The sequence below is a fragment of the Bos javanicus genome, chromosome 25, assembly GCF_032452875.1.
Source record: "Bos javanicus breed banteng chromosome 25, ARS-OSU_banteng_1.0, whole genome shotgun sequence".
In the NCBI taxonomy this organism is placed as follows: Eukaryota; Metazoa; Chordata; class Mammalia; order Artiodactyla; family Bovidae; genus Bos; species Bos javanicus.
The window spans coordinates 15,583,745-15,607,360 of NC_083892.1; the positions used below are offsets into that span (position 1 = coordinate 15,583,745).

The window sequence follows — 23,616 nt, forward strand, 5'->3', positions numbered from 1 at the left end:
GATTGAACCTGCATCTCTTACTTCTCCTGAATTGAGAGGTGGGTTCTTTGCCATTAGTACCACCTAGGAAGCCCACTCAATATCTTATAATAACCTATAATGGAAAAGAACCTGAAAAAGAATATATATATATATAATCTATAGTGGAATCATTTTGCTGTGTACTTGAAACTAACTCAACATTGTAAATAACTATAAAAAACACTAAATATTAAAAATACTACATGTACTAGCTCTCTAGTATATAACAAGCTCTTTGTAAACCTAGTGAATTGAAACAACCATCTTTTCTTCTTCATGGTTTTGTGGGTGAGGGATGCAGGAAGGGCTCTGTCGGGCGGTGTGTTTCTGCAGTGGGGGCTGGAGGACCCAGTTCTAGGATGACCTTTTCATTCATATGTCTGGTGTCTTGTTCCTCCTCAGCTCCCTCTCTGTCCATGTGGCATCTTGTCTGCCAGCGCCTCTGGTGTAACTTGATTTGCTCACAGTGTGATGGTCTCAGAGGAGTGAGGCTGCTTCTGTGGCCGCTGGCCTCCAGGAGGCAGGAAGTGGAGGTTGCCAGAAAGCACAGCATCACCCTGGCCAGTTCTGTTGCTCAGAGCAGTCCAAGGGCCCGCCTGGATTCTAGGGCTAGGAAAATAGACCCACCTCATGTTGGGATGCGGAGAGGGAGTATGCGTGGCAAGGTCACCTTGCAGAAAAGTGTATGGGATGGGCGACATAATTGCAGCCATTTTTGGAAATACAGTCCGCCACTCCTTAATTGGCACAGATTTCTCAGGGACTTCACAATGATTCTTCTATCTTGGACTCACCTCAGCCTCCCATAAAAAGAACAATGAGCAAAGCCCTGGCGTATTCTTTTAAGATCAAAGTATATGTCTAACTATTAATTTTGTTAACAGAGTCCAGTTTGATCTGAAAGGTGATGCTAATAAGGTGAACCAACTTGCAAAGCAAAAAGAATCCCAGCATGAGCATAGCTGTAGGAAAGAGACACCAGTGCTTGCCTCTGGTGGTTCAAGAGCCCCGCGGCAAAAGCCGCTTGCTTAGGTTTGGTGAGGTCCCAAAGGTGGGGCCATCTGGCTTGGACCAACTCACCATCTGCCCTGGTGTTTAAATTCAAAGTGCATTTTATTTATTGAGTCAATTAAGAAAGATTCAGTTGTTGAGATGGAGGCAAATTCAGACAGTAAATTGATGTTTTCAGTTGAAACTTGCTTACAAGCCAAGCCCTTGGGTCACTATTGGCCATTTGCCTCCCTTTAAAGATATGATGTGACACATAATATGCACGCCCATTCAATTGAACATTTGGACCCTTGGCTAAAAAAAAAAAAAAAAAAAAAATCTGATAATTAGGAACATTTTTGGATGTTGCTAAACTTTGCAGAGAACAATGGAAAGAGATATTGCATATTAATTATAACTGGAGAGGAGTTATCCTGTTCTCTCGGGCTGTTTCATGTGCAAGGGGCTGGGGCTGAAAGGGGTGGTTTGCAGCCACTTCTCTGCCACTTATGAATTGTGACCTCAGGACTGTCATGGGCATTTGTCATGAACTTCACTCTCTCTACCTATAAAATGAAAACAGTTATACCTACTCCATCCACTCCTGGGTCTGACTAAGAATAAAATGATGCTATACTTTTTTTTTTTTTTAACTGCTTTGTGAGTTTAGAAATCCTTTGTATATTGAGCCATTATTGCTGATAACAATTAGCATAGCAAGTTTCTGTTGCCTGAGAATGAACACAAACATGCCTTTGTGACTCATTTAAACATTAATATATCGAGCCTATAATTAAAAGGCGCTTACTCCTTGGAAGGAAAGTTATGACCAACCTAGATAGCATATTCAAAAGCAGAGATGTTACTTTGCCAACAAAGGTCCGTCTAGTCAAGGCTATGGTTTTCCCAGTGGTCATGTATGGATGTGAGAGTTGGACTGTGAAGAAGGCTGAGCGCCGAAGAATTGATGCTTTTGAACTGTGGTGTTGGAGAAGACTCTTGAGAGTCCCTTGGACTGCAAGGAGATCCAACCAGTCCATTCTGAAGGAGATCAGCCCTGGGATTTCTTTGGAAGGAATGATGCTAAAGCTGAAACTCCAGTACTTTGGCCACCTGATGCTAAGAGTTGACTCATTGGAAAAGACTCTGATGCTTGGAGGGATTGGGGGCAGGAGGAGAAGGGGACGCCAGAGGATGAGATGGCTGGATGGCATCACTGACTCGATGGACGTGAGTCTGGGTGAACTCCGGGAGTTGGTGATGGACAGGGAGGCCTGGCGTGCTGTGATTCATGGGGTCGCAAAGAGTCGGACATGACTGAGCGACTGATCTGATCTGATAATTATTTTAAAATACACAGATTAAGAAATTAACCGTATAATTCTGACATCTAGAGTTTGGGTGCAACTCATAATTTATGCACAATGCCTTATATATACATAAGTTCAGTTATTTTGCCAGTTTTGGCTAACCTAGATCATACTTTCTGAAAGTGAAGGCTTCCGTAATGACAAAAGAGTAAGGAAGCCATTTGACAATGTTTTGCTGCTTTGAATAAACTTCACATAGTAGAGCTTTATTGTTGAATGGGCTAATAGTAATAAGTGGATTACTCTCATTCTAATAGACACAGATTCAGTTATTTGTCAAAAAATAATTTATTGAGGGCTTATGAGGGGAAGTTCTCTTTGCTGTGAGCTGCCTCGGTATTTTCCAAATATCCCTCTCGTGGAATGTTGCTCTCGTGAGCCCCCCAAATGTTAGGCATGTCTGACTCTGAGATTTCATGGGCTGTAACCCGTCTGTCCATGGGATTCTCTAGGCAAGAATACCAGAGTGGGTTGCCATTTACTTCTCCAAGGGATCTTTCTGACCCAGGGATCAAACTTACATCTCCTGCTTGGTGGGTGGATTATTTACCACTGAACCACCTGGGAAGCCCCTCGCCCCAATTTATAGACAAAGAGGTCAGTGGATGATATTTTGCTTCATATTAAATTTTTTTACATTAATTTCTTTTACTGTATCTTTTTCTTACATCTTTGGCACCTGAACCTACTTGTCCATGCTCAAATATAGTAAAAGTTGTCATCTACAATGAAGTATTGAGTACTGAAATCATTTCCATCAGAGGCATTGTCTGTTTCATGGGTTCTCCAAACATGGCCTCTCCCCAGTTTGAAGATGATTGGATGACACTCTGTATCAGGGATGGGCAGATCTGGCCTGCTGTCAGTTTTATAAATAAAGTTTTATTGGAACACAGCTGCAGTCATTCATTATGTGTCATCATGGCAGCTTTTACCCTAGGGTAGAATTGAATAGTTGCCTTATGGTCTGCAAAGCTGAAAATATTTACTGTGTGGCATTTTGCAGAAAAAGTGTGTCAGCTACTACGCAGTACCATGGTGAGGACTAAGAACACAAGAACAAGCTGTCTTTAACCCTGAACTTCCCCTGGAATAGACAGCTGCTGAGGCTACCATTGTGTTGTGACAAGACTCGACTTCCTCCCAAGCATGTAGCAAATATAATAGGCAGGAAAAAAAAAAAAAGATGTTTTCCTTTTAACGGAACATGTGGTTATTATGGTTAAAAAGAAAAGGAAGAAGAATTTGGAGAGCTATAAACTGATTTCGGGGGTTCCCCAGTGGCTCAGCAGTAAAGAATCTGCTTGCAATGCAGGAGACCTGGGTTCGATCCCTGGGTCAGGAAGATCCCCTGGAGGAGGGCATGGCAACCCACGCCAGTATTCTTGCCTGAAGAATCCCTGGACAGAGAAGCCTGACGGGCTACAGTCCATAAGGTTGCAAAGAGTTGGACACGACTGAAGGGAGTTATCATGCATGCTTGCAAACTGGTTCAAATCCAGCCTTCACCATTAATTAATTCACATATTAAATTCTTCATTTAATCCACAGATAATATGTTGGAGAAGGAAATGGCAAACCACTCCAGTATTCTTGCCTGGAGAATTTCACAGATAGACTGACCAGCTACAGTCCGTGGGGTCGCAGAGAGTCGGCCAGGACTGAGCTACTAACACTTAAACAACATGCTTACTAGGCACCTAGACACAGTTGCTGCCTCGAGAATGTACGTGATCCTGGATCCTGTGGGTACCTGGCTATCTACTGCTGTGTAACAAACTGTGCCAAACTTAGTGGCTTAGACAGTGATTTATTATTATCTCTCCAAGTTTTGTGGGTTAACTGGGCTTTGAGCAGGATGTTTCTCCTTTGGGTTTTCCAATGTGTTACAGTCCAATGTAGGGCCTCCCTGGTAGCCCAGCTGGTAAAGAATCCACCTGCAGTGCAGGAGACCCCGGTTTGATTCCTGGGTTGGGAAGATCCTATGGAAAAGGGATAAGCTACCCGCTCCAGTATTCTCGGGCTTCCCTGATGGCTCAGCTGGTAAAAAATCCGCCTGCTATGTGGGAGATTTGGGTTTGATCTCTGGGTTAGGAAGATCCTCTGAAGAAGGAAATGGCTACCCGCTCCAGTATTCTGGCCTGGAGAATCCCATGGACTGTATAGTCCATGGGGTTGCAAAGAGTCAGACACAACTGAGCAACTTTCACTTTTACAGTCAGATATGGGCTGGTGCTGCCTTTACAGGTTTGGCCAGGATGGAGCCCAGCACATCTCGTTCACAGGACTGGCTGTTGGCCGGGAGCTCAGCTGGAGCTGTCGACTGGAGCACATGTGGCTTGGGCTTCTTCAAGCAGAGTGGCTGGGTGCCAGGAAGATGCTTCTCAAGAGTGAATGTTCCAGGAGTCCCAGCAGGAGCTGCTTAATAGCCTAAGCTCAGAGCTCCCAGAACATTACTTCCACCACATTATTGGTCAGACAAGTCACTAAGTCTAACCCAGTTTCAAAGGGAATACAATCCCACCTTTCCTTCAGGGAAACATCAGAGAGTTTGTGGCCTCTTGAATCTGACACATAGACCTGCAGTGGGGAGCCTGCACACAATGGCCCTTTTGTTAAATTGCAACATTAACAAGTTCTGATGCAGAAAACGAAGCCCTGTTGATAAGAGAGCTTTTAATAGGGTGGTTTTGTCTGGAAAAAAGCCAGAGAAGGCTTCTTGGGAGATAGATAAACTGAGATGTGAAGGTCAAGTGGAGTTAACCAGAATGAAGAAGGGAGGACAGAAAGCGACCTGTGCAAATGTCCTGGGGCAGGACTGCGAGAAGGCCGGTGTAGCTAGAGCTGAGAGTGTGAGGGGATTGTGTAAGAGTTAAGTTTACTGGCTTGGTGATGACTGTCAGTTCCTTCTCTCTCTAAGCTTTGAAAGTAGGGTAATATTTACCACATGAGGCTGTTGTGAGGATAAATTAAGAATGAGTCAGTAAAGCCTTGCCCACTGAAATTTTCTTTTTTCTTAGAAATGGTTGTTAGCAAATGAAAAAAGCATCCACCTGGCCCTCTTCTGCGTCCCCTTCTCACTCATCAGATCCACTCTCCAGGGTAGAAGTGAGCTTGCAGCACATGGCTTTAGAGTTGCAAGCTCTCCATAAAGTCTTACCTAAACTGTGAAGTGCTCTCCTGGGACTTGTGAACAGTCCCAGGGAACTTAAATCACTGCCTGGCTATTGTTTTGAAGCGACACCAACCCCGAACTGTAGCACAGGTGGCTGTTGCACAAGGGTTACATTTCTTTGCCTGCCCTCAGTGCTGATTTGCATGACTTTTCCCCCAACCATCATCACCCCCACCCCACCTGACCAGCTGATGTTAACACATGAATTCACTTATAGCACATGGGACGGGCCCTGACGAAAAAGAATGTTCTGGTTCAAAATGTGAGGTGTGCTGAGTCTGAGAGACTCCTTCTACTCCCATCATATATGGCTTTCCTTCTGTTATTAAGTTGCCATCACTCTGGATTCCAGATAGTTCCATAAACATTTCAAACCCCATCTTATTTCAGGGCCCTCATGCCTGCCTTTCTTCTGCCTAGAACGTTCTTCACCAAAGAGGCCTTCCCCAGTCTCTAGGTTTCTTTCAACCCCGCAGCAACCTCTGCTTCCCCTTCACAGCTCTGATCTCCGTCTGCATGGCTCCACTTACTGCTGCCACCAGCCTCTATGACCTTCCCCCAAACGATCCTGTAAGAGTCATAAAGACTTGGTGCTCTCAGCTCCCAGCCTGGAGCCTGGCACCGAGCTCAGCATATATTCATTGAAGCTGGGGGACAAGAAATGAGGGAGGTTGAAAGTGCAGAGAGGAGAGGAGAGCTTTTAGAATCAGAAATCCTGGTTGCATGCACCAATTCCTAGCTTGGTGCTTTGGGGACTACTTACCAACCTCCTGAGCCTCAGTTTTCTCATCTGTATAATGGGGATGATAATCATCCCCACCCGGTTGGCTTGCAGTGTGAAGATGGTTTTCAGTGTTTGTACCGTATGTGTGTTAAGTGCTGAACCAAGATCACTGGGATGATCTTTCCTCCCACAGGGCTGGCTGCTCTGATGCCCTTGGTGCCTGATTTGAAATGGTAGCAGTTAACCCCCAGACGGCACCCTCTATGCCGAGCACTTTCCCTTATTAATGCGCTTTCATCCTCACCTCATTTCTGGGTGTCACAGGTCCCACTGAAGAAGGGCAGTTCAGGGTGGGAACAGCTGAGCCAGGTGAGTAGGTGGCAGAGGAAGGATTCACACACACCCAGGCTGTCTGGCTCCAGAGTCTTAACCAGGACTCTGAGCAACCCATCTAGGATTTGTTTTTCACCTCCCTTTGCAGAAATGTTCTTTTTCTCATTTCTCATTGTATGTGTCAAGGCTTCCTGTGGTTGCAGTCGAGACACACTGATTAGTGTAGTGGAGTTGAGGCTGGAGGTGGGGAGGACAGGATGCTCACAAGGAGACCAACCCATGAGCCACCCCATTCTGTGCCCTGGTCTTAGTTCATTAAGGTGCCTGAATGATGACCTGGAGAGGCCAGGGCCATGGAGAGAAAAAATTAATGTGACTTACGGTTTCCCTGGAAATGAGATGCAGGAAGTGGAAGACGGGAGGGAGGGGACTGTCTGGGCCAGAGCCCTTATTGGGGTTTCTGAGGGCAGGCAAGCAAGGTAAGGCAGAGTGAACAGCTTAGGGTTGGCTGGTCGGATCATTCTGAGGGGCTCTGGGCTCTAGTAGTAGCCTCTGGTTGCCTGAAACGTAGCCCTAGCAGGACTGTTGGCTCATCACGGTGGTCCTTAGGGGGTTGCCAACTAGGGATCGGTTGGCTTGTATATGGACCCAGTGCTGTCTCCCAGAGCTGGCTCACCCTGGGGTGGGGGACAGGGGTCTATTTCCCCTTGGGTCTATATGGTCCTCACATGCCAGAGCATCAAGAATCCAGAAAGCAGGAAAATACAGTTAATGTAACTGGCTCTGTGATCGGGATAGAACTAGACAAAGGAAACACAGAGCATCCTCCTTCCTTGCTAAAGTGTGGACACCAGGAGTGACTGCTGTGGAGTCCAGCCTGAGCCCCCCGAAGTGCAGTGTTGATTCATCTTGTCATCAGAAATGCCGCCTCTTTTCTGAATAAAGTATCCACTCCCAGAGGCACAGGTAGGCCACCTGTTGCCTTGCATCTGCAGGCTGCATGCATTGAGTATCTGAGTGTCAGGCTCGGGGCAAGGCACTGCGGTACAATGGTGAGCAGTTAGGCTCATTCCCTGACCTCCCGACACTTCCAGTCTAGTGGAAGAGACTGAGGTTAGTGAAACGGGGCAGTAGGGAGGTCAGTCCTGGAGATCATGGAAGTCTTCTTGGAGGAAGTGACATTGTAGCTGAGTTTGGAAAGGTGTTTTGAGAATGTTTGGTGGGAGCTGGAAGAATGAGAAAATGGGATGTAGTAAGCCCAAAATACACTTTTCTTCCAGCGTTGAAGGAACTGTGAACATCTGTGCCAAAACCAGGCCCAGTACCTCCTTTAGGGGTTCAAATCTGATCCTTTGTGAAGGTGGGGTTGCTTTGTGAGGTGCTTTGCCTCATGGCTTGTGAAGTAATGAGTTGCAGGGAAGAGGGGAGGTGTCACTCGATGCATTCACCTTCTGGCCACACTCAGCCTGTATAGTTCCTGGAGTAAGTGACTGAACAGATATTAATATTAAATATGGGCTGGATTGCAGATCCGGGGTAGGATTTGACAAGTTATATACCCCTCCTTGGGGGTTTTCCTCATGGCTCAGTGATAAAGAATCCACCTGCAATGCAGGACACACAGGTTCCATCCCTGGGTCGGGAAGCTCTGCTGGAGGAGGGCATGGCAATCCACTCCAGTATTCTTGCCTGGAGAATCCCATGGACAGAGAAGCCTGGCAGGCTGCAGATCATAGGGTCACAAAGAGTTGGGCAGACAGAAGTGATTTATCACGCACATAGCCCTCCTTGGGTTTCCCAGGTGGTGCTAGTGGTAAAGAACCCATCTGACGATGCAGGAGATATAAGGGATGCATGTTTGATCCCTGGGTTGGGAAGATTCCCTGGAGGAGGGCATGGCAACCCACTCCAGTATTCTTGCCTAGAGAATCCCTTGGACAGAGGAGCCTGGTGACTACAGTCTATAGGGTCACAAAGAATCGGACACCACTGAAGTGACTTAGCACACACGCACACATGGCACACGCACATACCCCTCCTTGCTTCTCCTGGCAGTGGAAGCATCAGGAAAAGCCACATTACATCTGTAGACACACCCCGTCCAGGTGTTTCTTGTCTGGGAAACCAAATATGATTAGATCTCCTTGGAGCTCCATCACTTGGGTCAGCTTCCAAAATGGTGGATGGTACTTGACTGGGAGATCCAAAGTTTGAGACCACCCCATTTCCATGAGGGTCAGAGAGAGACTTTGATTATTTAGATTCCTGAGAACCTTTCTGCCTTGTCCCTTCCCTATTCCCCTGAGAATTGCTAATCTCCACGTGAGTCTTTTTCTCCCCCAATCCTTGGTATTCGTGAAGTTGGAATTTGGTTGTCATGGCATTTAATCTGTTTACATAGGTTTTATTCTGCCCGCTAAGTACACTGTGGGTAGTGTGGTTGAGTCCAAGCAGGGTTAAGCCTGGGGTTCTGGAATCCTTGGGAAGGGGGTGTATGTGCGTGAGTGCTCACGCATGTGTGCTAGGAGCACCTCACATGGGCGTGACAGTCATGCCCTCCACGTCAGGTGCTATTCACACAGTTTCTCATGTGAGTGATTCCCTTAGACTCAGGTCAAACTGTAGTCATGAGAACGCAAATCCTACCTCATCAGCATATGGACCCTCACCTCCAGGATCTGTGCACAGCATTTGGGGGGGGCGGTTTGGGGACACAGAGAAGCAATCTTGCATGTATTTCTCACACATGCCCTTCAAGCCAAGTTGTTGTGAGCTAAGACACTCTGGTTGCTGTGCATTAAAAATGTGATTATATTACACGTGTCTCTTTCCCTTCTGGTTTCCTCAGTGTGTATGCCCAGCAGTGGGGTTGCTGGATCATAAGGCAGTTCTATTTCCAGTTTTTTAAGGAATCTCCACACTGTTCTCCATAGTGGCTGTACTAGTTTGCATTCCCACCAACAGTGTAAAAGTGTTCCCTTTTCTCCACACCCTCTCCAGCATTTATTATTTGTAGACTTTTGGATCGCAGCCATTCTGACTGGTGTGAAATGGTACCCAATGTTCATCGCAGCACTGTTTATAATAGCCAAGACATGGAAGCAACCTAGATGTCCATCAGCAGATGAATGGATAAGAAAGCTGTGGTACATATACACAATGGAGTATTACTCAGCCATTAAAAAGAATACATTTGAATCAGTTCTAATGAGGTGGATGAAACTGGAGCCTATTATACAGAGTGAAGTAAGCCAGAAGGAAAAACATAAATACAGTATACTAACGCATATATATGGAATTTAGAAAGATGGTAACAATAACCCGGTGTACGAGACAGCAAAAGAGACACTGATGTATAGAACAGTCTTATGGACTCTGTGGGAGAGGGAGAGGGTGGGAAGATTTGGGAGAATGGCAATGAAACATGTAAAATATCATGTAGGAAACGAGTTGCCAGTCCAGGTTCGATGCATGATGCTGGATGCTTGGGGCTGGTGCACTGGGACGGCCCAGAGGGATGGTATGGGGAGGGAGGAGGGAGGAGGGTTCGGGATGGGGAGCACATGTATACCTGTGGCGGATTCATTTTGATATTTGGCAAAACTAATACAATTATGTAAAGTTTAAAAATAAAATAAAATTAGAGAAAAAAAAAGAAAAAAAAATGTGATTATATTACAGTGGGGGCAACTTTTATTCCCCTTCTGGATTCCCCTCCACCAAGAAGTTGGAAGGATTTTCTAAAAATCATTCACCAGTAGAAAGAAAGCATCCTTTTCCTGAAAGCCTCCTTGCCACCTACTGTTGAGAGCCAGGCTGAGTGTCAGAGTAGATTCCATGATTTAAACAGCTGGATCAATTGTGTCCATCTAAGCCTGCGATGCTGGAGACCTGGGTTCAGTCCCTGGGTTGGGAAGATCCCCTGGAGGAGGGCATGGCAACCCACTCCAGTATTCTTGCCTGGAGAATCCCCATGGACAGAGGAGCCTGGTGGGCTACAGTCCATGGGGTCGCAAAGAGTTGGACACGACTGAGCGACTAAGCACAGCACAGCACAAACCAGAGACAGGCCTTTAGGCAACAGGGCTCTCTTCTTGGACGGTCTATGGAGTCCCTGCCTATGTTTTACAGCCAGGTAAGCAGTTGGTCACAAACCTCAGTCCATAGTTCATCAGGCACTCTATCTATCAGATCTAGTCCCTTAAATCTATTTCTCACTTCCACTGTATAATCATAAAGGATTTGATTTAGGTCATACCTGAATGGCCTAGTGGTTTTCTCTACTTTCTTCAATTTAAGTCTGAATTTGGCAAGGAATGATGCTAAAGCTGAAACTCCAATACTTTGGCCACCTTATGTGAAGAGTTGACTCAATGGAAAAGACTCTGATGGTGGGAGGGATTGGGGGCAGGAGGAAAATGGGACGACAGAGGATGAGATGGCTGAATGGCATCACTGACTCAATGGACGTGATTTTGAGTGAACTCCGAGAGATGGTGATGGACAGGGAGGCCTGGTGTGCTGCAATTCGTGGGGTCACAAAGAGTCAGACACGACTGAGCGACTGAACTGAACTTAACTGAAATAAGCCGTTGGTCGTTCTCACAGGACAAAGCTGAAGCAGGATGTACTATAGTTACACTGACCCAGAGCTGTTAGAGATAGGGGGGTCTTGGAAAAGTCACCCCCTTGAGCAGTGACCATCCAACCCAGAGCCAACTAGTCAGTGTTTTCATTTGCAGTTTTTCTCAATTCACTGTCATGAGGCCTTGTGGTCAAAAGACTTCTTCAAAAATCAATAAACTTTCCTTTCATCAAGTGAAATGACAGGGATGCCTTCTAAGCAGTTTCATGGTGGCAGGGCATTTTTAACAGCCCGAGGTGATACTGCTAGCATTCCTCTGAGAGTGAGACAATATAATTCAATTTGGATATATTATAATTAATTAATTGCATTAAGTAGATAGCTCTTGGCTTTAATGGTACTCAAGAAACTAGCACTGCGAAGGGGGTTGTAATGTTATTATTTTAATTTTTATTATCAGTATCAATAATAGCAACTCCAACTAATACTTTTGCACAAATTTATGTTCAGGCACCATGTTGAGTGCTTGGCTTAAATTAGCTTGGATCTGGTCACTCAGATGTTAAAGAATCCACCTGTAATGCAGGAGACCCGGGTTTGATCCCTGGGTTGGGAAGATCCCCTGGAGAAGGGAATGGCTACCCACTCTCGTATTCTTGTCTGGAGAATTCCATGGACAGAGGGACCTGGTGGGCTACAGTCCATAGCGTTGCAAACAGCTAGACATGACTGAGCAACTAACACTTCTACTAAGCCTTACAGCTAGCCTGTGACAGACGTGCTGTTGTGATTTACATTCTCCACTGGAGGTTGAATCATTGCCCGAAGTCCTTTAGGTCATAAGGGCTGGATTGCAAGGTTCAGACCCAGACAGATCGGTTCCAGCCCACAGGTACTTTACTGCCGAGCAGATAACCTGCCATCTTTATTTGAATATTTACATCAGTGTCTGGAATATGCAAGAAGCCTTGTGCAAGGTGATGATGGTCAGCAACAGAGACCCAAAGTGGAGTGGATCCAGTGGCCTGGGAATGTTCAGGTTTTCTCCCTACGCACTTAGGGCTGTAGTGCACATTTTGTATCAGCATTTCTGGATTTCACGTGGAAGCCGATGGAATGAGGAAGCTAGGCTAGCTCTCTGGTGTGAAGGGCAGCAATTCAGGTGTTGGCTCTGGGGCAGCCAGTGTGTCGAGGATTGGGTTCTGCACCCGTCACAGGCAGTGTAAACTTGGAAGTAACCATGACAGGGTACATGCGAGTCAGTCCCAATGTGGTTGGGTCATCATCTGCCCCGGCAGAACCTCCAAGCTTGACTCCTGTTATCCCAAAGGCCTTGCAGGTCACCTGATATCATTTAGTGAATTCCTTTTGAGTTTGTTGTTTGCAACTCAAACTTCATCTTACACACACCCTTCAGATATCAATACTGCAAAAACAGTTGCGTAACGTTAGCAAGCATTCTTAATCCCTGACAACCCATCTCATCTGCTTGCTAGAGGAGCCAGGACCATAAGTGTGATTCAGAGTGAAGGGCATGCGCATCGTTGTTCAAAGGCTGTGCACGAGGAGGGCTTTGAGGGGCTGCTGTGATATGGGGAACACAAGCTGTTGGGATTTTTTAATTCTTCAGTCCTAATATGTGTGTTTCAGTTTCTTCCTTGTCTTCAAACTACAGCCTCTTGCAAATCCCATTCTTATTTTCTGCTTTCCAGTAAACTTCAAAATAGAATTAAATTGCAAGTTGGAACTTGACCTGTTACTCTTTCTAGCTCTGAAGGAGGAGATCCGGGTTCACTTTGGCAGCTTCCTGCTCTTTCCATTCACTTTTAGTAGGTGGTTCGGAAGAAGGTCTTTGTAATTTTCATCTTTTTTCCCCTAGACTAAGGCTTCCTCCGGTTTTAATATGTGTTATTATGGGCAGATCCTTTGGCCCAGTTTCTAGAGCCCAATTTGGGTCCTGAGTACTGTCTAAATCTGGCATCTGAACCCAGAACAGGCTGGGGGATGTCGCTGGAGGGTATCCAGTGTCCCTCCCCCAAAACATCTGACACGTTATTCTTTCAGCAGCTAGAAACATATCAAGTAAGGCTATTATGGTCCCATCTACTGAGTTTTGAATAAGCTGGAGGAGTGTTTCTTTTTGAGGCTAGCAATTGGGTACCTGGTCAAGAAATTTCTGGGTGACCTGTTATAATCACTCAGATGTGAAACAGGAGTGAGTGGGAACTACAGCTGAGACTGACTCCACAAGAGCAGTGCTGTGACCTTCCTGAGGCTTTGGTTCTGAAGACTTCACGAGAATTTGTGATATATTTGTGTATACCTTTTAGCCGGGCTTCCCTGGTAGCTTAGAGATTAAAGAGTCTGCCTGCAATGCAGGAGACCCTGGTTCGATTCCTGGGTTGGGAAGATCCCCTGGAGGAGGGCGTGGCAATCCACTCCAGTATTCTTGCCTGGAGAATCCCCATGGACTGTAGCCCGCCAGGCTCCTCTGTCCATGGGGTTGCAAAGAGTCAGACATGACTGAGCAACTAAGCACAACACACCATTTAGTAAGTGCTTACCAGGCACATGCCACTGGACCCAGTAAAACCTTTTAAAAGCAAGATCCCCTTTTTTCCTTAAAAAGAAATCTGTATGATTTTGTTTTGCAGGAGTGGTAACTGAGGCTCTGAGAGGCTAAGTAACTTGCTCAGGGTCACACAGCCTGTAATGACGGGATTAGAATGCAGATATGCCTGATTCCCAGGGCCGTGGGAATTGACCTTCCATAGCAGGAGCCCCACATATGGGTGGTGAGCAGACGAATGAATGGATGAATGAATGTGGCAGAGGAGTTCAAATGAAGAGGGTGACTTTGAAAGACTGTGTGAAAAAAAAAAAAAAAGAAAGACTGTGTGACACTTGCAAGAAGAGACACTCTCTGTTCTTTTCTTTTCTTTTCCTTTTGCGTTCCCACACCCAGCCTAGTGTCTAGCATATTCTAAACACACCATATAATTCATTAAATGAACGCTGAATTCACAAAGGAATAGAAAAGGCCATTTTTTTTTCTTTTCCCTTGAATTAATGATTTAGCTGTTCAGCATCTTCCTCCTTATCCTAAAGGGCCTTGGGGTCCCTTTTGACCCCCACTTTCTAAGGGCTGTTGGACAAGGTTGGCATGAACACAGCTTCTCTTCCCCAGGGCCTCCTTCTCCCCATCTGCTTTCCAGATGAGCAAATGACTCATCAGCTCCCTGCAGCCTTCCCAGACCTGCTTTTTGTCTTCTCCCCTCTCTTTCCTAGTCTCCTGAGCACAACTCTTTTGGCCGCAAGTGATGGAAACCAGCTCAGTGTTGTTCAGACCCCATGGGATCTCCCAGATGGTGGTTCACAGAATCCTAAGAGAGACTTCACCGAAGCACAGAGAGGGGCAGTGGTGTGCTCCAGGTCACACAGCTATTAACTAGAGGGAAGCCTGAGGAGAGCTTGAGGATTTTGAGAATAACCTGCATGAGGGTGGAGACTGTTTTATTCACCTCTGTGTGTGCTTAGAACAGTAACACCCAGCAGAGTACTGCTCAGTAAGTACTGTAGATGGGATGAAAGAGTGAATGAATAGATGAAGTCTTAGTCTTAGAACTGCCCTCCTTCCCATGGTATACCTTCCTAGATGACTCAGTGGTAGAGAATCCGCCTGCCAATGCAGGAAATGGCAAGAGATTCAAGTTCAATCCCTGGGTCGGGAAGATCCCTGGAAGAGGAAATGGCAATCCACTCCTGTATTCTTGCCTGGAAAATCCCATGGACAGAGGAGCCTGGTGGGCTACAGTCCGTGGGGTTTGCAGAGTCGGACACGACTGAGTATACTTCATACCTCCCCATGGTGGGTAGGAGGCAGGGGTAACTGAGATCAGGGAGGAGATTCAGTCGGGCCCCTTCTAGCCCCTCTGCTGCCTCCTTTCATCACAGGAGGCCCTGCCGCTGGCTTCTGCTGGCTCCTGGCCCCAGGTTCTCTCTCTGCCTTGAGTCTGTCTCAGCCCCACAGGTAATGCATGGCCTGCTCCGCTTAGTCCCTGCTGGAGTGTCTCCAGGCTCCCCAGCGCCTCAGGGTGAATGAATGGGTTTTCAGTCTTTTTATCAGCCTGTCTTGGCTGTGACCACAGCAAGCTGTGGCCCCCGAGGAAGATGCCAGAAGCAGGGTCTACTGCCAAAGCGCTCTCTGATGCCATCCCCGGGAATTCCGACTCCCTGGGGCTCCCAGCGGGTGAGAACAAGGGCCTGCTGTGCCGGAGCTCCCCGTCTTTGGGTGGGGCGCGCGCTGAATGGAAAGTCAGCCGCTCGGGCCGCGTGGCTTGGCCTCTGCAAGCAGGGATGCCTCATAAAGTGACTTTTCAAGGCCGTGTCCTTCCACCGGGCCTTGGCAGCCACGCCGACTCTGCAGAACTGAGCGGGCCTTGTATCTGTTGTGAAGAAGATGTGAAAATGCAGGCTGGAACAGACGCGGGGCTCAGATTCCAGGGGAAACAGGGTACCGTCGTGCCGCCGCCTGAGGCAGAAGCGACAAGCAGCACATTCATTCCTGGACAGGAGGCCCTCCCTGGGTGCTGTCCCCCTGCACCGTCACCGTGGGGACAGCAGTGTCACCATGCGAAAAGGTGACGGGGCTGCCAGGAGCCCTCGATCCTGGATTCTCATCTGAGTCACCCTCCAGAAAACTCTGTGATTATATTTAGTTTGTGCTCTGTGTGAATGGCACCCCCTGGAGGTGTGCAGAGGGGTGGCCCTGGTGTGGAGATGGGGGTGCAGATGTTCATACAGGCGCACCTAACTTTATGGCAGTCTCCCTTATTGCCCTTCGCAGGCATTGTGTAATTTTTTTTGTTATTAACTGAAGGTTTGTGGCAACCTTTTTGATGCAGGCAAGTCTGTTCGTATCACTTTCCCGACAGCGTTTGCTCACTTTTTGTCTCTGTGTCACATTTTGGTAATGCTCGCAATATTTCACATTTTTCATGATTATTACGTTTGTTAATGTGGTCTGTGGTCAGTGATCTGTGATGTTACTGCTCTGACTCACTGGAGGCTCAGGTGATGGTTACCAGTTTTAACAATAGAGTCTTTTTATTTTTTAATTTACATTTATTTATTTTTAATTGGAGAATAATCGCTATACAATATTGTGTTGGTCTCTGCCATATATCATCGCGAATCAGCCATAGGTGTGCATATGCACACTCCCTGTTGAGTCTCCCTCCCACCTCCCATCCCATTCCACCCCTCTAGGTTGTCACCAGCACCAGTTTTGAGCTCCCTGAAGTCTTTTTAAATTTAGGCACGTGCATAGCTTTTTGGACATAATGCTATTACACACTTACTAGACGAAAGTATAGGGTAAATACAACTTTTAATACACACTGGAAAGCCAAACAAATTCATGTGACTCGCTTTATTGTGATTTTGCTGTCATCGTGATGGTCTGGAGCTGAACCTGAAGTGTTGCTGAGGAAGCCCGTGTTTATGCCTGTTTCTTGTGTGTGGACACAAGTCTGGATCTTGTATGTGTGCACAGTGCTGTGTGCACGAGTGTGGCTGCCTGGATTCAAATCACGACACAGGGCCTTGACAGAGCAACTTAAAAGCCAGTGACCCTGGCTTTTCTCATCTTTACAAAGAAGGTGGTGATTGTTCTCACCTCTCAGGATGGTCGCGGAGGGTAGATGAGGCAGCCCCGCGGGAGTGATAAATTAATGTTACTTCCTGCTGTTCTTCCTGTGTCTTGACCATGTGTGTATGTATGTGTGTGTGTGTGTGTGTGGGGCTCATTTCACATCATCAGCTTTGATAGGAATTGTGTCAGCTTTGTCTCTTGCTGTCTGAGCTAAAGATACAGCACTTTGAGTTCTGAAGGGGAGGTGCCAGCCTCAGAGACTTTGGGTCTCACTGGACCTGCCCAGTCTGTTCTGCCTCACTGGGTGGGGGAAAGGTGTCTGTCCTTCAGTGCCCTGTGTCCCGCTCAGCTCACTCATGCTTGTCACCCTCCCTGCGAGCCCCTCTACACACACACACACACACACACACACACACACACAGGATCTTTTTGATGTCACTGCGGTTTCTAGGGGCCCTTAAATAATTCTTCATGGCTGTGGTCTGCGCTGCAGAGACAATGTCTTTGTCCTGATGCATAGGGCGGACTTGTCTTACGCAGACTCTGGCTCCTAAGGGCAGCCCTGGTGTTTCGGGCAGCCCGTCTGCCCCCAGAGCTTGAGGTCTGGGAGGGCAGCTCTCAATCAAGACCTTGTGTCTGAAATAGAGACAAGGCTGAGCTATTCTGGGCTGGGCCTCCAGGAGAGGGGCCTCTCGCATCCTCCGGCTGTGAGCAGCCTTCCTGGCTGTTCGTCTGAGATGGATAGATTGGTTGGTTGGTTGGTTGTCTCCCCTCCTAGACTGTAGACTTGAAGAGCGCAGTAGGCACCAGAGCTGTGTTATTCTCCGAGGTACCTAACACAGTGAGATGTACCCAGTTAGTTGACTGAATGCTTGATATAACTCCTGTCCTTACCATCCACGTGGCCGTAGACTAAGACTGTGAGCATTAGGAGAGAGTTTGATTTCCTTGTTGCATAATGAATATGAACCCCAGAGAGGACCAGTTAATTCGATGGCAGCCACTGGGGAAATTTGTCGGCTAGGTCCTTGGTGCTTATATTTAGAATACAGTGGTTCTGGGTTTTTTTTTTCCTTCCCAGAGAAATATTTGCTTTATCTCTGACAGTGTGTATTTTATTGGAATAGAGCAGGAGGATGTCGACCTGCAACATGAAAACATAGCTTCCAAAGAGACTCTGTCAATGGCTTAAAATTAATAAAGGCTCAGCAGTGGGTGGTGGGGACAAAAGGGGGGGCAGGGAGGTGTTGATTAAAGTGCTGCCATTTTGCTGTGGGGACACGGTGCTTTTCTTTTAAAGGTAGGTTAAAGGGATGAAAATCTGAATTGGCATATCTATAAAGAAGTTATTACTTTAGCTGTGAGATAATTTGTTGAGAAAATGCCATTATTTTCCCAATCTAGGGCCCTGGGAGCGTGTGGCAGGTCGGGCTGCTGATGCTGCTCCTGCATGTAGATGCTGAGAAGTCGCGAAGCAGGAGATTGAACTTCAGGTTAAAGCCTATCTGTTCTCAAATAAATGGAGTTTTCGTTTTTCCACCCTGTAGTGAAGGGAGAGAAGGGCTCGCCTGGCTGCTTTCCGTGCCAGGGCCAGAGTTGTCCATCCCCTCCCTCAACTCTGAGGGTCCTTCCAGCAGCATCGGAACCTCAGGCAACCCTGGTTCTGCCCAGAAAGACCCGAGGGAACCCAGGTCCTTGTTCTTCACAAGGAGGGGATTCAGAAAGGGTTCTGAAACTCTCAGCTCCTGACCCCATGCTTTCCTGCCACCGTGAGGGAATCACCTCTCATGGGTTGAATTGAGTCCCTCCCCAAAATGCATGTTGAAATCCTAACCCGAGGTACCTTGGAATGTGGCCTTATTGCAAAGAGGGCCATTGCAGATGTAGTTAGTAAAGATGAGATCATTCTGGAGTAGGGTGGGCCGCTAATCCAATGTGATTGGTGCCCTAATCCAATGTGATTGGTGCCCTTATCGAAAGAGGAAATCATGACACGGACAAGCACACCAGGCGACTTAGATGAGTGTGAAGGCAGATATTGGGATGATGCTTTTATAAGCCACGGAACCCTGAGCTCAGAGAGAGGCAGGGAACAGATTTTCCTCATTGCAGGCAGAAGAAACCTACGCTGCTGACACTGTGACCACAGACCTCCAGCCTCCAGAACTGTGCAACAGTACATTCCCATTGTTTAAGCTGCCCGTCTGCGGCTGTCTGTGATGGTTTCCAGAGAAGTGAAGATAACATCCAGGCTCTGCTGACCCATCACCCACCACCTAAAAACCACTCATATCCACTCAGTTCTATGTCTCCGCCCTGTTCCCTGGGGGGAGGCCCTTAACTACTGCTTGTCTACCTAGATTTCAGCCCGGGATGCCCTTTGCCCTTTCCAGAAACAGTCCGCCTTGTATTGTTCCTGTGCAGGTCCTGGCCTCCCTGTGGGATTGTGAGCCCCAGAAGCCAACCAGTCTCTCTCTGACCTGCTTCCAGCAGGTGCCTAATCAGTGCTGGTCAGATTCATTAGATTGTTGACTCTAACCTCTGAGACCTGTACACTTGTCCTTATTTTTCTATAGTTTTAACCTCTTGCCTCATTAATCCCTTGGTGATCATATGCTCCTGAATCTTCATGCAAACTATGTGAATTCAAGACACTCTGTTATCTTCAAGGCCTTGACTATGTGAAAGAGCACTCTAAACTTAAGTGTTAGTTGTTCAGTCGTGTCTGACTCTTTGCAACCCCATGGACTGTAGCCCACCAGGCTTCTCTGTTCATGGTATTTCCCAGGCCAGAATACTGAAGTGGGTAGCCATTCCCTTCTCCAGGGGATCTTCCTGACCCAGGGATTGAACCCAGGGCTTCCGCATTGCTGGCAGATTCTTCACCATCTGATCCACCAGGGAAGCCCAGACTGTAAAGTGCCCTAGAAAAATCACAGCAGTGACCGATTCTTTTGTTGGAATGCCTGAAGAGGGGTAGCGAGCCTGAGTCAGAGGTCCTGGCTTCTCTCCCACTTTAGCATTTCCCAGTTGGGTGTCCTTAAGGAAGGCACTTAACCTCTCTGAAGCTCCATTTTCCCATCTGTAAAGTGGTAATTATTGGCTTGCTTACCTCCTGGATTAGCAGGGAACTAAAGAGTCTGTATGGAAGTCCTTTGACAGCAGTGGAGAGGAGGCCATAGACACAGATCAGTATCAAATGGGGACAGGAAGTTGGTCTGGTGGGGACCATGGAGTGCTGGAGAGGGCTGTGGGAGGGCAGGCCCAGTGTGATAGATACTCAGAATTTCACAATAGAAGCCAGAAAGCCATATTATCATGATACAGTCCAGGCTTCCAGCACCATCTCAAGTCTTTTAAAGTCATATGAAACAGGTTCTGGTCCCATGAACTGTAGAATTTAATATACATAGGAGTTGGTGGCAGGGCTTGCTTCCTTTCTTTTACCTAAACTCTGCGAAAAACAAAACTTAATACTGGCCAAGGAAAAGATAGGCTGTCACCTCCTCCAGGAAGCCTTCCCTGATCTCATTCCTACCAATTTGAATTGGATGAGAAAGGACCAGATAATAAATGTTATAAGACACTGAGGACCATTCAGTCTTCTTGGTGACTAGTCAACTCTGACTCTGCAATGTGAAAGCAGCCATACATAAATGAATGGGCATGGCTTTGTTCCAATAAAACTTTATTTATAAAAACAAGCCACTGACTGGATTTGACTCGTGGACTGTAGTAGCTTGCTGACCCTTGAGTTTGATGCTTCTTTTATACGTTGTCCTAACACTGTGAACTTAGCCCCTTACAAGCAGTCTACTATTACAATTAGGAATAAAAAATTTAATTGAGCACTTACTGTGTGCCAGGAGCTGTTCTCAGGCTGTCATTTGCAATGACTCAATTCTCACAAGTCTTTGTGGAAGGCTTGACTGCTATGTCCATTTTACAGATGAGGAGACTGAGTTTCCAAGAGGTTTAGCAAATCGCCCAGAGTCACCCAGCTCAGAAAGAGCTTTCACAGTGTATTAAAGTGAACTCTGCTTCTCTGGCTCACCCAGAAGACTGTTTCCCTTCTTCTTTGGGTCTCCTTGGTGCCTAGCACAGGGACCAGCTCCAAGGATGTCACTCACGAGGGAATGGCAGGCATTGTTTCCAGTTTTGCAGGCCAGTCCAGGAGGGGAATAAAAATGCTACTTTGCAGTCGTTTCCAGATAGACTGCAGCAGGAACCTGCCCCCAGACTTTTCCAAGCAGGCCTCTTTGCCTCCCTGGCACCAGGAATGTGGTAGCGACTGCTGGGGGTGGAAACTGGTTTGGGCTTGCATGGGCCTGATCGTGAACATCTGGTTCTCTGAACGGCCCTAAAATCAGGCAGACCAATGACAACATTGATCTCTCTGCTTCATTGCCTTCAGAACTTTCACAGCCTCTCACAGCTGATTAGAGGGACTCGTGAGTGGAATCTCCGCTAACCTATCGGCAGATGGGCGTGACAGAGAAGACATACGAGGTCTGGGTGGGTCCCTGAAGAATTCCATGTCAATGTGGCAAATTGATTCTATTTGAAAAGCTCTTCAGATATGTCACTATATTCAAATAAGTCTTCTATGGGAATCCTCTGGGCTATGAATGCTCTCCTGGTAATTTCCCTGCTTTAGGAGTTTGGCTTTGGTTTAACTGGGGCACCTCTATTGTCCTGTATTCCTGTTAGCAGAGCTCAGAGTGTCCTAAGGAGTAATGATAATGATTACGATGATTTTTATGGAGACCTACTGGTCAGGCACCATGCCAACTGTTCATTTGACCCTCTCAACTCCTCTCTAGGTTATGGGCTGGCCTTTTACATGTGGGTAAACTGAGGCACGGGGGTTCAATAACGTGCCCAAGGACACATGCAATTGGTAAACAGCCCAAACAGACCAGCTGCAGGGCCTGGGCTCTACCGCCTACTGTACTATTCCCTGTGCATGGCCTCGTTTACTTCCAGAAATGATGCCCTTCTCCGTGGTCAGACATGGAGGCTCAGGCCTGACACGCGCAGGCCAAGGTCCTGGCAGAAGTCGGTGAGGTGGAGCTGTCGCCTCCTGCCTCCAGAGCTGGTCTCCCCAACACCTGCCTCCCTGATGGAGCGATGGTTACTCCTGGGGTTGTCACCACCTGTGTCACGCAGCACTGTGTGGCTGTGAGCCCTTGAGGTACAGGTAGTGTGATGAGAATTTTAATTTTAGTTGATTTTAATTAATTTAAATTAAAAACCTAACTCCAGTACTTTGGCCACCTCATGTGAAGAGTTGACTCATTGGAAAAGACTCTGATGCTGGGAGGGATTGGGGGCAGGAGGAGAAGGGGACGACAGAGGATGAGATGGCTGGATGGCATCACTGACTCGATGGACGTGAGTCTGAGTGAATTCCGGGAGTTGGTGATGGACAGGGAGGCTTGGAGTGCTGCGCGATTCATGGGGTCGCAAAGAGTCGGACACGACTGAGCGACTGAACTGAACTGAATACAGTTATTGGAAACCTTCTAAATGTCTGGAACAACTTGAGCCTGAGAATTTAATTTTTCCCTTTGACACTTTTATGAACCAAAAGTGAAAATTTAGCATCTCGGTTGAGATATACTATAATGTGAAACACACCACGCCCTCCGAATTCACCAATTTCCTCTCCTGATGTGGTTCAGCCATGTTTTCTTCCAGTGGATGTTGAGTCATCAGACAGCTATTTTTTGAGCATCAGCTATGGACACATTTTCTGGGCATGCAGAGGATGCAGCAGTGAACAAAATGAGGGATCAAAAAAGAAGAAGAAAAAAATCAAGCGATAAGTGTTGTACATGGACTTAAAGTGTGATGATATGAGGGAGAGGCTGGTCACCAGAGGGCCCTTTGAGGAGGTGACGTTTGACCTGACATCTGAATGGCCAGAGAAGCCATGTGAAAACCTGGAGGAAAAGCATTCAGGGCAGAGGGAAGAGACCTTTGGGTGTCAGAGAAAATGGAATGTTTTGGGAGCAGACAGCAGACCGTCAGCACTGGGGCACAGGCCGAGGGTGAGTGGGGTGAGACAAGCCTGAGAAACAGGCAGGACGAAGCTCCTGCAGGGCTCTGCAGGCCAGAGTGAGGGGGCTGGATTTTATTCCCAGGGAGATGGGAACGTTGGATGGATGAGTCGCTATTTTGTACGTCATTTAGTTTATAATTTTACAAAGGTCCATCCAGCGGCTGGGTGGAGATGGGACCCCCGGCCGGGAACAAGTGTTGATCTGCAATGACCTGGACTCGGACTAGCATGGTGCTAGCTGAGACCAGCTGTGGACAGCTCTGGACACATTTCGGTGGTAGGTTCTGTGGACTTGCCAGTGGATTAGAGATGGGTTGGCAATGGGGGCGTGAAGGAAAGAGGAATCAAGGTGACTATTTGGCCTGAATGCCAGGGTTGGTGGTTCACCCATCCACTGAGGGTCCTTCATGTTGCTTCCAGCCCACAGTATTGTTTTGATTTCCTTCCTGCTCTATATGCTGAGGTCTTTCTGGCAACTGATCAATGTATATATATAGCCTCAACTTTTGGGGATACATCTCTTGTGAATGGAGAAAGCTGGACTTGGCTTGGTTCAGGGCTCTGCATCCCCCCACCCCTTTCTAAGTCTGTTCCTGCTGATGGAAATGACGTTGGTACTAAGAAGAGACCTCTTAAACCTGGCGTTGATGTTCCCGGTGTTTCTCCCTCTGTGGGGAGATGCTAAAGATGCCAAAGAAGTG

At 47.2% G+C, this 23,616-nt stretch overlaps 1 protein-coding gene and 1 long non-coding RNA gene across 2 annotated transcripts in view; both read left to right on the forward strand.

The window, feature by feature from the left end:
- The window catches only part of XYLT1 (xylosyltransferase 1), a 352,172-nt gene that overhangs the window by 49,040 nt on the left and 279,516 nt on the right, over positions 1-23,616 (forward strand). The window lies entirely within an intron of this gene.
- Positions 167-19,027, forward strand: LOC133238318 (uncharacterized). Its single transcript, XR_009733510.1, has 2 exons — positions 167-9,433; positions 10,295-19,027. It is a non-coding gene; the product is annotated as an uncharacterized LOC133238318 (long non-coding RNA).